Source organism: Melospiza georgiana, chromosome 3, assembly GCF_028018845.1.
Source record: "Melospiza georgiana isolate bMelGeo1 chromosome 3, bMelGeo1.pri, whole genome shotgun sequence".
NCBI lineage: Eukaryota > Metazoa > Chordata > Aves > Passeriformes > Passerellidae > Melospiza > Melospiza georgiana.
Window position 1 is genome coordinate 29,468,043 of NC_080432.1, and position 15,974 is coordinate 29,484,016.

Here is a 15,974-nt window from a genome sequence, read left to right on the forward strand (position 1 = left end):
CCTGTCAACTTTTTGATGGCAGATTGCAGGAGTCACTAGGTACTATCAAACCAGCCCAACTTGGCACTGGTGCCACCATGGGTCTGGTCACCATCTTGCCTATCGTAGCTATTCAGGAGCCAGCCGGTCACTCCCAGCCATAGGCCCCCAAACACAAACAACGGCCGATATCCCTGGCAAACAAAAGTAAGCTGCCCCGCTTCTGGATGGCAGATTGCAGGAGCTATTTAGTGCTGTCAAACCAGCCCAACTTGGCACTGGTGCCACCTTGGCTCTGGGAACCATCCTGCGTATCGTGGATTCCAAGGAGCCAGCGGCTCACTCCAGGCCATAGGCCCCCAGACACAAAGCTCTGCCCGTTTCCCTGGCAAACAAAAGTTAGCTACCCCGCTTCTGGATGGCAGATTGCAGGAGCCAGTTTGCACTATCAAACTGGCCCGACTTGGCACTGGTGTCACCTCTGGTCTGGGAACCATCCTGCGTATCGTGGATTCTAAGGAGCCAGCTGGCCACTCCCAGCCACAGGCCCCCAAACTCAAACAACGGCGCTTTTCCCTGGAAAACAAAACTTGCCTGCCAACTTTTTGATGGCAGATTGCAGGAGCCACATGGTACTATCAAACCAGCCCAACTTGGCACTTGTGCCACCATGGGACGGGTCACCATCCTGCCTATCGTAGCTTTTCAGGAGCCAGCTGGTCACTCCCAGCCATAGGCCCCCAGACACAAACCTCGGCCCGTTTCCCTGGCAAACAAACGTAAGCTGCCCCGCTTGTGGATGGCAGATTGCAGGAGCCACTTGGTACTATCAAATCAGCCCGACTTGGCACTGGTGCCACCTCTGGTCTGGGAAACATGCTGCGTATTGTGGATTCTAAGGAGCCACTCGGCCACTCCCAGCCACAGGCCCCCAAACACAAACAACGGCGCTTTTCCCTGGAAAACAAAACTCGCCTGCCAACTTTTAGATGGCAGATTGCAGGAGCCACTTGGTACTATCAAACCAGCCCGACTTGGCACTGGTGCCACCATGGGTCTGGTCACCATCCTGCCTATCGTAGCTTTTCAGGAGCCAGCCGGTCACTCCCAGCCATAGGCCCCCAGACAAAAACCTCGGCCCGTTTCCCTGGCAAACAAAAGTAAGCTACCCCGCTTCTGGATGGCAGATTGCAGGAGCCACTTTGCACCATCAAACTAGCCCGACTTGGCACTGGAGCCACCTCTGGTCTGGGAACCATCCTGCGTATCGTGGATTCTAAGGAGCCAGCCGGCCACTCCCAGCCACAGGCCCCCAAACACAAACAACGGTGCTTTTCCCTGGAAAACAAAACTCGCCTGCCAACTTTTTGATGGCAGATTGCAGGAGCCACTTGGTACTATCAAACAAGCCCAACTTGGCACTGGTGCCACCATGGGTCTGATCACCATCCTGCCTATCGTAGCTTTTCAGGAGCCAGCTGGTCACTCCCAGCCATAGGCCCCCAGACAAAAACCTCGGCCCGTTTCCCTGGCAAACAAAAGTAAGCTACCCCGCTTCTGGATGGCAGATTGCAGGAGCCACTTTGCACCATCAAACCTGCCCGACTTGGCACTGGTGCCACCTCTGTTCTGGGAACCATCCTGCGAATCGTGGATTCTAAGGAGCCAGCCGGCCACTCCCAGCCACAGGCCCCCAAACACAAACAACGGCACTTTTCCCTGGAAAACATAACTCGCCTGCCAACTATTTGATGGCAGATTGCAGGAGCCACTTGGTACTATCTAATCAGCCCAACTTGGCACTTGTGCCACCATGGGTCTGGTCACCATCCTGCCTATCGCAGCTTTTCAGGAGCCAGCCGGTCACTCCCAGCCATAGGCCCCCAGAAAAAAACCTCGGCCCGTTTCCCTGGCAAACAAAAGTAAGCTACCCCGCTTCTGGATGGCAGATTGCAGGAGCCAGTTTGCACCATCAAACCAGCCCGACTTGGCACTGGTGCCACCTTGGGTCTGGGAACCATGCTGCGTAACATAGATTCTAAGGAGCCAGCTGGCCACTCCCAGCCACAGAACCCCCAAACACAAACAACGGCACTTTTCCCTGGAAAACAAAACTCGCCTGCCAACATTTTGATGGCAGATTGCAGGAGCCACTTTGCAACATAAAACCAGCCCGACTTGGCACTGGTGCCACCTTGGATCTGGGAACCATCCTGCCTATCGCGTATTTTTAGGAGCCAGCCGGCCACTCCCAGCCACATGCCCCCAAACACAAACAACGGCGCTTTTCCCTGGAAAACAAAACTCGCCTGCCAACTATTTGATGGCAGATTGCAGGAGCCACATGGTACTATCAAACCAGCCCAACTTGGCACTTGTGCCACCATGGGACGGGTCACCATCCTGCCTATCGAAGCTTTTCAGGAGCCAGCTGGTCACTCCCAGCCATAGGCCCCCAGACACAAACCTCGGCCCGTTTCCCTGGCAAACAAACGTAAGCTGCCCCGCTTGTGGATGGCAGATTGCAGGAGCCACTTGGTACTATCAAATCAGCCCGACTTGGCACTGGTGCCACCTCTGGTCTGGGAACCATGCTGCGTATTGTGGATTCTAAGGAGCCACTCGGCCACTCCCAGCCACAGGCCCCCAAACACAAACAACGGCGCTTTTACCTGGAAAACAAAACTCGCCTGCCAACTTTTAGATGGCAGATTGCAGGAGCCACTTGGTACTATCAAACCAGCCCGACTTGGCACTGGTGCCACCATGGGTCTGGTCACCATCCTGCCTATCGTAGCTTTTCAGGAGCCAGCTGGTCACTCCCAGCCATAGGCCCCCAGACAAAAACCTCGGCCCGTTTCCCTGGCAAACAAAAGTAAGCTACCCCGCTTCTGGATGGCAGATTGCAGGAGCCACTTTGCACCATCAAACTAGCCCGACTTGGCACTGGAGCCACCTCTGGTCTGGGAACCATCCTGCGTATCGTGGATTCTAAGGAGCCAGCCGGGCACTCCCAGCCACAGGCCCCCAAACACAAACAACGGTGCTTTTCCCTGGAAAACAAAACTCGCCTGCCAACTTTTTGATGGCAGATTGCAGGAGCCACTTGGTACTATCAAACAAGCCCAACTTGGCACTGGTGCCACCATGGGTCTGATCACCATCCTGCCTATCGTAGCTTTTCAGGAGCCAGCTGGTCACTCCCAGCCATAGGCCCCCAGACAAAAACCTCGGCCCGTTTCCCTGGCAAACAAAAGTAAGCTACCCCGCTTCTGGATGGCAGATTGCAGGAGCCACTTTGCACCATCAAACCAGCCCGACTTGGCACTGGTGCCACCTCTGGTCTGGGAACCATCCTGCGAATCGTGGATTCTAAGGAGCCAGCCGGCCACTCCCAGCCACAGGCCCCCAAACACAAACAACGGCACTTTTCCCTGGAAAACATAACTCGCCTGCCAACTATTTGATGGCAGATTGCAGGAGCCACTTGGTACTATCTAATCAGCCCAACTTGGCACTGGTGCCACCATGGGTCTGGTCACCATCCTGCCTATCGTAGCTTTTCAGGAGCCAGCCGGTCACTCCCAGCCATAGGCCCCCAGACAAAAACCTCGGCCCGTTTCCCTGGCAAACAAAAGTAAGCTACCCCGCTTCTGGATGGCAGATTGCAGGAGCCGGTTTGCACCATCAAACCAGCCCGACTTGGCACTGGTGCCACCTTGGGTCTGGGAACCATGCTGCGTAACATAGATTCTAAGGAGCCAGCTGGCCACTCCCAGCCACAGAAACCCCAAACACAAACAACGGCACTTTTCCCTGGAAAACAAAACTCGCCTGCCAAATTTTTGATGGCAGATTGCAGGAGCCACTTTGCAACATAAAACCAGCCCGACTTGGCACTGGTGCCACCTTGGATCTGGGAACCATCCTGCCTATCGCGTATTTTTAGGAGCCAGCCGGCCACTCCCAGCCACATGCCCCCAAACACAAACAACGGCGCTTTTCCCTGGAAAACAAAACTCGCCTGCCAACATTTTGATGGCAGATTGCAGGAGCCACTTTGTACTATCAAACCAGCCTGACTTGGCACTGGTGCCACCATGGGTCTGGTCAACATCCTGCCTATCGTAGCTTTTCAGGAGCCAGCCAGTCACTCCCAGCCATAGGCGCCCAGACACAAAGCTCGGCCCGTTTCCATGGCAAACAAAAGTAAGCTGCCCCGCTTCTGGATGGCAGATTGCAGGAGCCACTTTGTACTATCAAACCAGCCTGACTTGGCACTTGTGCCACCATGGGTCGGGTCACCATCCTGCCTACCGTAGCTTTTCAGGAGCCAGCCGGTCACTCCCAGCCATAGGTCCCCAGACACAATCCTCGGCCCTATTCACAGGCAAAAAAAACTCAGCTGCCCCACTTCTGGATGGGAGATTACAGGAGCTTTTGACACTGTCAAACCAGCCCTACTTGGCACTGGTGCCACCTTGGGTCTGGGAACGATGCTGCGTATCATGGAATTTAAGGAGACAGCCGGCCACTGCCAGCCACAGGACCCAAACACATACCACAGCCCTTTTCTCTGGTAAACAAAACTCAGCTGCCCCGCTTTTGGATTGCAAATTGCAGGACGCACTTGGTACTACAAAACCAGCCCGACATGGCACTGGTGCCACCTTGGGTCTGGTCACAATCCTGCGTATCGTGAATTTTAAGGAGCCAGAAGGCCACTCCCAACAATAGGCCCCCAGACACAAAGCTCTGCCCGTTTCCCTGGCACACAAAAGTAAGCTACGCCGCTTCTGGATGGCAGATTGCAGGAGCTATTTAGTACTATCAAACCAGCCCGACTTGGCACTGGTGCCACCTTGGCTCTGGGAACCATCCTGCCTATTGTGGATTTTCAGGGGTCAACCGGCCACTCTCAGCCATATGCCCTCAAACACAAACCACGGCCCTTTTCTCTGGAAAACAAAACTCAACTGCCTCTCTTCTGGAGGGCAAATTGCAGGACGCACATGGTACTACAAAAACAGCCCAACTTGGCACTGGTGCCACCTTGGGTCTGGGAACCATCCTGCGTATCGAGCATTTTAAGGAGCCAGCCGGCCACTCCCAGCCATATGCCCCCAAAAACGAACCACGGACTTGTTCTCTGGCAAACAAAAATCAGCTGCCCCTCATCGGGATGGCAGATTGCAGGAGCCACTTTGCACCATCAAACCAGCTCGACTTGTCATTGGTGCCACCTTGGGTCTGGGAACCATTCTGCCTATTGTGGATTTTCAGGGGCCAGCCGGCCACTCTGAGCCATAGGTCCCCAAACAAAAACCACGGCCCTTTTCCCTGGCAAACAAAACTCAGCTGCCCCGCTTCTGGATGGCAGATTGCAGGAGCCACTTGGTACTATCAAACCAGCCCAACTTGGCACTGGTGCCACCTTGGGTCTCGGAACCATCCTGCGTATTGTGGATTGTCAGGAGCCAGCCGACCACTCTCCGCCACAGACCCCAATCAAAAACAACGGCCCGATTCACAGGCAAAAAAAACTCAGCTGCCCCACTTCTGGATGGGAGATTACAGGAGCTTTTGACACTGTCAAACCAGCCCAACTTGGCACTGGTGCCACCTTGGGTCTGGGAACGATGCTGCGTATCATGGAATTTAAGGAGACAGCCGGCCACTGCCAGCCACAGGACCCAAACACATACCACAGCCCTTTTCTCTGGCAAACAAAACTCAGCTGCCCCGCTTTTGGATTGCAAATTGCAGGACGCACTTGGTACTACAAAACCAGCCCGACATGGCACTGGTGCCACCTTGGGTCTGGTCACAATCCTGCGTATCGTGAATTTTAAGGAGCCAGCAGGCCACTCCCAACAATAGGCCCCCAGACACAAAGCTCTGCCCGTTTCCCTGGCACACAAAAGTAAGCTGCGCCGCTTTTGGATGGCAGATTGCAGGAGCCACTTTGCACCATCAAACCAGCCCGACTTGCCACTGGTGCCACCTTGGGTCTGGGAACCATGCTGCGTAACATAGATTCTAAGGAGCCAGCTGGCCACTCCCAGCCACAGAACCCCCAAACACAAACAACGGCACTTTTCCCTGGAAAACAAAACTCGCCTGCCAACATTTTGATGGCAGATTGCAGGAGCCACTTTGCAACATAAAACCAGCCCGACTTGGCACTGGTGCCACCTTGGATCTGGGAACCATCCTGCCTATCGCGTATTTTCAGGAGCCAGCCGGCCACTCCCAGCCACATGCCCCCAAACACAAACAACGGCGCTTTTCCCTGGAAAACAAAACTCGCCTGCCAACTTTTTGATGGCAGATTGCAGGAGCCACTTTGTACTATCTAACCAGCCCAACATGGCACTGCTGCCACCATGGGGCTGGTCACCATCCTGCCTATCGTAGCTTTTCAGGAGCCAGCCAGTCACCCCCAGCCGTAGGGCCCCAGACAAAAATTTCGGCCCGTTTCCCTGGCAAACAAAAGTAAGCTACCCCGCTTCTGGATGGCAGATTGCAGGAGCCAGTTTGCACAATCAAACTGGCCCGACTTGGCACTGGAGCCACCTCTGGCCTGGGAACCATCCTGCGTATCGTGGATTCTAAGCAGCCACTCGGCCACTCCCAGCCACAGGCCCCCAAACACAAACAACGGCACTTTACCCTGGAAAACATACTTCGCCTGCCAACTATTTGATGGCAGATTGCAGGAGCCACTTGGTACTATCAAACCAGCCCAACTTAGCACTGGTGCCACCATGGGTCTGGTCACCATCCTTCCTATCGTAGCTTTTCAGGAGCCGGCCGGTCACTCCCAGCCATAGGCCCCCAGACACAAACCACGGCCCGTTTCCCTGGCAAACAAAATTAAGCTGCCCTGCTTCTGGATGGCAGATTGCAGGAGCTATTTATTACTATTAAACCAGCCCGACTTGGCACTGGTGCCACCTTGGCTCTGGTCACCATCCTGCCTATCGTGGATTTTCAGGGGCCAGCCGGCCACTCTGAGCCATAGGTCCCCAAACAAAAACCCCGGCCCTTTTCGCTGGCAAACAAAACTCGCCTGCCAACTTTTTGATGGCAGATTGCAGGAGCCACTTGGTACTATCAAACCAGCCCGACTTGGCACTGGTGCCACCTTGTCTCTGGGAACCATGCTGCGTATCGTGGATTCTAAGGAGCCAGCCGGCCACTCCCAGCCACAGGACCCCAAACACAAACAACGGTGCTTTTCTCTGGAAAACAAAACTCGCCTGCCAAATTTTGATGGCAGATTGCAGGAGCCACTTGGTACTATCAAACCAGCCCAACTTGGCACTGTTGCCACCATGGGTCTGGTCACCATACTGCCTATCGTAGCTTTTCCGGACCCAGCCGGTCACTCCCAGCCATAGGCCCCCAAACACAAACAACGGCGCTTTTCCCTGGAAAACAAAACTCGCCTGCCAAATTTTTGATGGCAGATTGCAGGAGCCACTTGGTACTATCAAACCAGCCCAACTTGGCACTGGTGCCACCATGGGTCTGGTCACCATCCTGCCTATCGCAGCTTTTCAGAAGCCAGCCGGTCACTCCCAGCCATAGGCCCCCAGACAAAAACCTCGGCCCGTTTCCCTGGCAAACAAAAGTAAGCTACCCCGCTTCTGGATGGCAGATTGCAGGAGCCAGTTTTCACCATCAAACTAGCCCGACTTGGCACTGGTGCCACCTTGGCTCTGGGAACCAGGCTGCGTAACATAGATTCTATGACGCCAGAGGGCCACTCCCAGCCACAGGCCCCCAAATACAAGCAACGGCGCTTTTCCCTGGAAAACAAAACTCGCCTGTCAGCTTTTTGATAGCAGATTGCAGGAGTCACTTGATACTATCAAACCAGCCCAACTTGGCACTGGTGCCACCATGGGTCTGGTCACCATCCTGCCTATCGTAGCTTTACAGGAGCCAGCCGGTCACTCCCAGCCATAGGCCCCCAAACACAAACAACGGCCGATTTCCCTGGCAAACAAAAGTAAGCTGCCCCGCTTCTGGATGACAGATTGCAGGAGCTATTTAGTGCTGTCAACCAGCCCAACTTGGCACTGGTGCCACCTTGGCTCTGGGAACCATCCTGCGTATCATGGATTCTAAGGAGCCAGCGGCTCACTCCCAGCCATAGGCCCCCAGACACAAAGCTCTGCCCGTTTCCCTGGCAAACAAAATAAGCTGCCCTGCTTCTGGATGGCAGATTGCAGGAGCCACTTTGCACCATCAAACTAGCCCGACATGGCACTGGTGCCACCTTGGCTCTGGGAACCATGCTGCGTATTGTGGATTCTAAGGAGCCAGCCGGCCACTCCGAGCCACAGGCCCCCAAACACAAACAACCACACTTTTCCCTGGAAAACAAAACTCGCCTGCCAACTTTTTGATGGCAGATTGCAGGAGCCACATGGTACTATCAAACCAGCCCAACTTGGCACTTGTGCCACCATGGGTCGGGTCACCATCCTGCCTATCGTAGCTTTTCAGGAGCCAGCCGGTCAGTCCCAGCCATAGGTCCCCAGACACAAACCTCGGCCCGTTTCCCTGGCAAACAAAAGTAAGCTGCCCTGCTTCTGGATGGCAGATTGCAGGAACCACTTGATACTATCAAACCAGCCTACCTTGGCAATGGTGTCACCTCAGGTCTGGGAACCATGCTGCGTATCGTGGATTCTAAGGAGCCAGTCGGCCACTCCCAGCCACAGGCCCCCAAACACAAACAACGGCACTTTTCCCTGGAAAACAAAACTCGCCTGCCAAATTTTGATGGCAGATTGCAGGAGCCACTTGGTACTATCAAACCAGCCCAACTTAGCACTTCTGCCACCATGGGTCTGGTCACCATCCTGCCTATCGTAGCTTTTCAGGAGCCAGCCGGTCACTCCCAGCCATAGGCCCCCAGACACAAACCTCGGCCCGTTTCCCTGGCAAACAAAAGTAAGCTGCCCCGCTTCTGGATGGCAGATTGCAGGAGCTATTTAGTACTATCAAACCAGCCCGACTTGGCACTGGTGCCACCTTGGCTCTGGGAACCATCCTGCCTATCGTGGATTTTCAGGGGCCAGCCGGCCACTCTCAGCCATAGGCCCCCAAACACAAACCACGGCCCTTTTCTCTGGCACACAAAACTCAACTGCCCCTCTTCTGGATGCCAAATTGCAGGACTCACTTTGTACTACGAAAACAGCCCGACTTGGCACTGATGCCACCTTGGGTCTGCGAACCATCCTGCGTATCGTGCTTTTTAAGGAGCCAGCCGGCCACTCCCAGCCATATACCCCCAAAAACAAACCACGGACCTTTTCTCTTGCAAACAAAAATCCGCTGCCCCGCGTCTGGATGGCAGATTGCAGGAGCCACTTTGCATTATCAAACCAGCCCGACTTGGCACTGGTGCCACCTTGGATCTGGGAACCATCCTGCCTATCGTGGATTTTCAGGTGCCAGCTGGCCACTCTCAGCCAAAGGCCCCCAAACACAAACCACGGCCCTTGACTCTGGTAAACAAAACTCAACTGCCCCTCTTCGGGATGGCAAATTGCAGGACGCACTTGGCACTACAAAAGCAGCCCGACTTGGCACTGGTGCCACCTTGGGTCTGGTCACCATCCTGCGTATCGTGCATTTTAAGGAGCCAGCTGGCCACACCTAGCCATATTCCCCCAAACAAAATCTACGGCCCTTTTCTCTGGCAAAGAAAACTCAGCTGCCCAGCATGAGGATGGCAGATTGCAGGAGCCACTTCGTACTATCAAACCAGCCCGACGTGGCACTGGTGCCACCTTGGGTCTGGGAACGATCCTGCGTATTGTGGATTGTCAGGAGGCAGCCAACCACTGCAAGCCACAGACGCAATCAAAAACAACGGCCAGTTTCACAGGCAAAAAAAACTCAGCTGCCCCGCGTCAGGATGGGAGATTGCAGGAGCCACTTGCTAGTATCAAACCAGCCCGACCTGGCACTGGTGGCACCTCCGGTCTGGGAACCATCCTGCATATCGTGGATTCTAAGGAGACAGCCGGCCACTGCCAGGCATATACCCCCAAACATAAACAACGGCGCTTTTCCCTGGAAAAAAAAACTCGTCTGCCAACTTTTTGATGGCAGATTGCAGGAGACACTTGGTACTATCAAACCAGCCCAACTTGGCACTGGTGCCACCATGGGTCTGGTCACCATCCTGCCTATCGTAGCTTTTCAGGAGCCAGCCGGTCACTCCCAGCCATAGGCCCCAAGACACAAACCTTGGCCCGTTTCCCTGGCAAACAAAATTAAGCTACCCCGCTTCTGGATGGCATATTGCAGGACGCACTTTGTACTATCAAAGTAGCCCGATTTGGCACTGGTGTCACCTCAGGTCTGGGAACCATCCTGCGTATCATGGATTCTAATTAGCCATCCGGCCTCTCCAGCCACAGGCCCTCAAACAAAAGCAATGGCGCTTTTCCCTGGAAAACAAAACTCGCCTGCCAACATTTTGATGGCAGATTGCAGGAGCCACTTGGTACTATCTAATCAGCCCAACTTGGCACTGGTGCCACCATGGGTCTGGAAAATATCCTGCCTATCGTAGCTTTTCAGGAGCCAGCCGGTCACTCCCAGCCATAGGAACCCAGACAAAAAGCTCGGCCCGTTTCCCTGGCAAACAAAAGTAAGCCACCCCGCTTCTGGATGGCAGATTGCAGGAGCCACTTTGCACCATCAAACTAGCCCGACTTGGCACTGGTGCCACCGTGGCTCTGGGAACCATGCTGCGTAACATAGCTTCTATGACGCCAGAGGGCCACTCCCAGCCACAGGCCCCCAAACACAAGCAACGGCGTTTGTCCCTGGAAAACAAAACTCGCCTGTCAACTTTTAGATGGCAGATTGCAGGAGCCACTTGGTACTATCAAACCAGCCCAATTTGGCACTGGTGCCACCATGGGTCTGGTCACCATCCTGCCTATCGTAGCTTTTCAGGAGCCAGCCGGTCACTCCCAGCCATAGGCCCCCAGGATAAATCCTCGGCCCATTTCCCTGGCAAACAAAAGTAAGCGGCCGCGCTTCTGGATGACAGATTGCAGGAGCTATTTAGTGCTATCAAACCAGCCCGACTTGGCACTGGTGCCACCTTGGCTCTGGGAACCATCCTGCGTATCGTGGATTCTAAGGAGCCAGCGGCTCACTCCCAGCCATAGGCCCGCAGACACAAAGCTCTGCCCGTTTCCCTGGCAAACAAAAGTAAGCTGACCCGCTTCTGGATGGCAGATTGCAGGAGCCACTTTGCACCATCAAAGTAGCCCGACGTGGCACTGGTGCCACCTCTGGTCTGGGAACCATGCTGCGTATTGTGGATTCTAAGGAGCCAGCTGGCCACTCCCAGCCACAGGCCCCCAAACACAAACAACGGCGCTTTTCCCTGGAATACAAAACTCGTCTGCCAACTACTTTATGGCAGATTGCAGGAGCCACTTGGTACTATCAAACCAGCCCGACTTGGCACTGGTGCCACCATGGGTCTGGTCACCATCCTGCCTATCGTAGCTTTTCAGGAGCCAGCCGGTCAGTCCCAGCCATAGGCCCCCAGAGAAAACCTCGGCCCGTTTCCCTGGCAAACAAAAGTAAGCTACCCCGCTTCTGGATGGCTGATTGCAGGAGCCACTTTGCACCATCAAACTGGCCCGACTTGGCACTGGTGCCACCTCTGGTCTGGGAACCATCCTGCGTATCGTGGATTCTAAGGAGCCAGCTGGCCCCTCCCAGCCACAGGCCCCCAAACACAAACAATGGCGCTTTTCCCTGGAAAACAAAACTTGCCTGCCAACTTTTTGATGGCAGATTGCAGGAGCCACTTGGTACTATCAAACCAGCCCAACTTGGCACTGTTGCCACCATGGGTCTGGGAACCATCCTGCCTATCGTAGCTTTTCAGGAGCCAGCCGCTCACTCCCAGCCATAGGCCCCCAGACAAAAACCTCGGCCCGTTTCCCTGGCAAACAAAAGTAAGCTGCCCCACTTGTGGATGGCAGATTGCAGGAGCCACTTGGTACTATCAAATCAGCCCGACTTGGCACTGGTGCCACCTCTGGTCTGGGAACCATGCTGCGTATTGTGGATTCTAAGGAGCCACTCGGCCACTCCCAGCCACAGGCCCCCAAACACAAACAACGGCGCTTTTCCCTGGAAAACAAAACTCGCCTGCCAACTTTTTGATGGCAGATTGCAGGAGCCACTTGGTACTATCTAATCAGCCCAACTTGGCACTGGTGCCACCATTGGTCTGGAAAATATCCTGCCTATCGCAGCTTTTCAGAAGCCAGCCGGTCACTCCCAGCCATAGGCCCCCAGACAAAAACCTCGGCCCGTTTCCCTGGCAAACAAAAGTAAGCTACCCCGCTTCTGGATGGCAGATTGCAGGAGTCAGTTTGCACCATCAAACTAGCCCGACTTGGCACTGGTGCCACCTTGGCTCTGGGAACCAGGCTGCGTAACATAGATTCTATGACGCCATAGGGCCACTCCCAGCCACAGGCCCCCAAACACAAACAACGGCGCTTTTCCCTGGAAAACAAAACTCGCCTGTCAGCTTTTTGATAGCAGATTGCAGGAGTCACTTGGTACTATCAAACCAGCCCAACTTGGCACTGGTGCCACCATGGGTCTGGTCACCATCCTGCCTATCGTAGCTTTACAGGAGCCAGCCGGTCACTCCCAGCCATAGGCCCCCAAACACAAACAACGGCCGATTTCCCTGGCAAACAAAAGTAAGCTGCCCCGCTTCTGGATGGCAGATTGCAGGAGCTATTTAGTGCTGTCAAACCAGCCCAACTTGGCACTGGTGCCACCTTGGCTCTGGGAACCATCCTGCGTATCGTGGATTCTAAGGAGCCAGCGGCTCACTCCCAGCCATAGGCCCCCAGACACAAAGCTCTGCCCATTTCCCTGGCAAACAAAATAAGCTGCCCTGCTTCTGGATGGCAGATTGCAGGAGCCACTTTGCACCATCAAACTAGCCCGACTTGGCACTGGTGCCACCTTGGGTCTGGGAACCATGCTGCGTATTGTGGATTCTAAGGAGCCAGCCGGCCACTCCGAGCCACAGGCCCCCAAACACAAACAACCGCACTTTTCCCTGGAAAACAAAACTCGCCTGCCAACATTTTGATGGCAGATTGCAGGAGCCACATGGTACTATCAAATCAGCCCAACTTGGCACTTGTGCCACCATGGGTCGGGTCACCATCCTGCCTATCGCAGCTTTTCAGGAGCCAGCCGGTCAGTCCCAGCCATAGGTCCCCAGACACAAACCTCGGCCCGTTTCCCTGGCAAACAAAAGTAAGCTGCCCTGCTTCTGGATGGCAGATTGCAGGAACCACTTGATACTATCAAACCAGCCTACCTTGGCAATGGTGCCACCTTGGGTCTGGGAACCATCCTGCGTATCGTGAATTCTAAGGAGCCAGCGGCTCAATCCCAGCCACAGGCCCCCAAACACAAACAACGGCACTTTTCCCTGGAAAACAAAACTCGCCTGCCAAATTTTTGATGGCAGATTGCAGGAGCCACTTGGTACTATCAAACCAGCCCGACTTGGCACTGGTGCCACCATGGGTCTGGTCACCATCCTGCCTATCATAGCTTTTCAGGAGCCAGCTGGTCATTCCCAGCCATAGACCCACAGACACAAACCTCGGCCCGTTTCCCTGGCAAACAAAATTAAGCTGCCCCGCTTCTGGATGGCAGATTGCAGGAGCTATTTAGTGCTGTCAAACCAGCCCAACTTGGCACTGGTGCCACCTTGGCTCTGGGAACCATCCTGCCTATTGTGGATTTTCAGGGGTCAGCCGGCCACTCTCAGCCATATGCCCTCAAACACAAACCACGGCCCTTTTCTCTGGCAAACAAAACTCAACTGCCTCTCTTCTGGTGGGCAAATTGCAGGACGCACTTGGTACTACAAAAACAGCCCAACTTGGCACTGGTGCCACCTTGGGTCTGGGAACCATCCTGCGTATCGAGCATTTTAAGGAGCCAGCCGGCCACTCTGAGCCATAGGTCCCCAAACAAAAACCCCGGCCCTTTTCCCTGGCAAACAAAACTCAGCTGCCCCGCTTCTGGATGGCAGATTGCAGGAGCCATTTGGTACTATCAAACCAGCCCAACTTGGCACTGGTGCCACCTTGGGTCTCGGAACCATCCTGCGTATTGTGGATTGTCAGGAGCCAGCCGACCACTCTCCGCCACGGACCCCAATCAAAAACAACGGCCCGATTCACAGGCAAAAAAACCTCAGCTGCCCCACTTCTGGATGGGAGATTACAGGAGCTTTTGACACTGTCAAACCAGCCCGACTTGGCACTGGTGCCACCTTGGGTCTGGGAACGATGCTGCGTATCATGGAATTTAAGGAGACAGCCGGCCACTGCCAGCCACAGGACCCAAACACATACCACAGCCCTTTTCTCTGGAAAACAAAACTCAGCTGCCCCGCTTTTGGATTGCAAATTGCAGGACGCACTTGGTACTACAAAACCAGCCCGACATGGCACTGGTGCCACCTTGGGTCTGGTCACAATCCTGCCTATCGTAGCTTTTCAGGAGCCAGCCAGTCACCCCCAGCCGTAGGCCCCCAGACAAAAATTTCGGCCCGTTTCCCTGGCAAACAAAAGTAAGCTACCCCGCTTCTGGATGGCAGATTGCAGGAGCCAGTTTGCACCATCAAACTGGCCCGACTTGGCACTGGAGCCACCTCTGGCCTGGGAACCATCCTGCGTATCGTGGATTCTAAGCAGCCACTCGGCCACTCCCAGCCAAAGGCCCCCAAACACAAATAACGGCGCTTTTCCCTGGAAAACAAAACTCGCCTGCCAACTTTTTGATGGCAGATTGCAGGAGCCACTTGGTACTTTCAAACCAGCCCTACTTGGCAGTGGTGGCGCCATGGGTCTGGTCAACATCCTGCCTATCGTAGCTTTTCAGGAGCCAGCCGATCTCTCCCAGCCATAGGCCCACAGACACAAAGCTCGGCCCGTTTCCATGGCAAACAAAAGTAAGCTGCCCCCCTTCTGGATGGCAGATTGCAGGAACCACTTGGTAATATCAAACCAGCCCGACTTGGCACTGGTGCCACCTTGGCTCTAGGAACCATCCTGCGTATCGTGGATTCTAAGGAGCCAGCCGGCCACTCCCAGCCACAGGCCCCCAAACACAAACAACGGCACTTTTCCCTGGAAAACATAACTCGCCTGCCAACTATTTGATGGCAGATTGCAGGAGCCACTTGGTACTATCAAACCAGCCCAACTTGGCACTTGTGCCACCATGGGTTGGGTCACCATCCTGCCTATCGTAGCTTTTCAGGAGCCAGCCGGTCACTCCCAGCCATAGGTCCCCAGACAAAAACCTCGGCCCGTTTCCCTGGCAAACAAAAGTAAGCTGCCCCGCTTCTGGATGGCAGATTGCAGGAGCCAGATTGCATCATCAAACTGGCCCGACTTGGCACTGGAGCCACCTCTGGTCTGGGAACCATCCTGCGTATCGTGGATTCTAAGGAGCCAGCCGGCCTCTCCCAGCCACAGGCCCCCAAACACAAACAACGGTGCTTTTCCCTGGAAAACAAAACTCGCCTGCCAACTTTTTGATGGCAGATTGCAGGAGCCACTTGGTACTATCAAACAAGCCCAACTTGGCACTGGTGCCACCATGGGTCTTGTCACCATCCTGCCTATCGTAGCTTTTCAGGAGCCAGCCGGTCAGTCCCAGCCATAGGCCCCCAGACAAAAACCTCGGCCCGTTTCCCTGGCAAACAAAAGTAAGCTACCCCGCTTCTGGATGGCAGATTTCAGGAGCCACTTTGCACCATCAAACCAGCCCGACTTGGCACTGGTGCCACCTTGGCTCTGGGAACCATCCTGCGTATCGTGGATTCTAAGGAGCCAGCCGGCCACTCCCAGCCACAGGCCCCCAAACACAAACAACGGCAC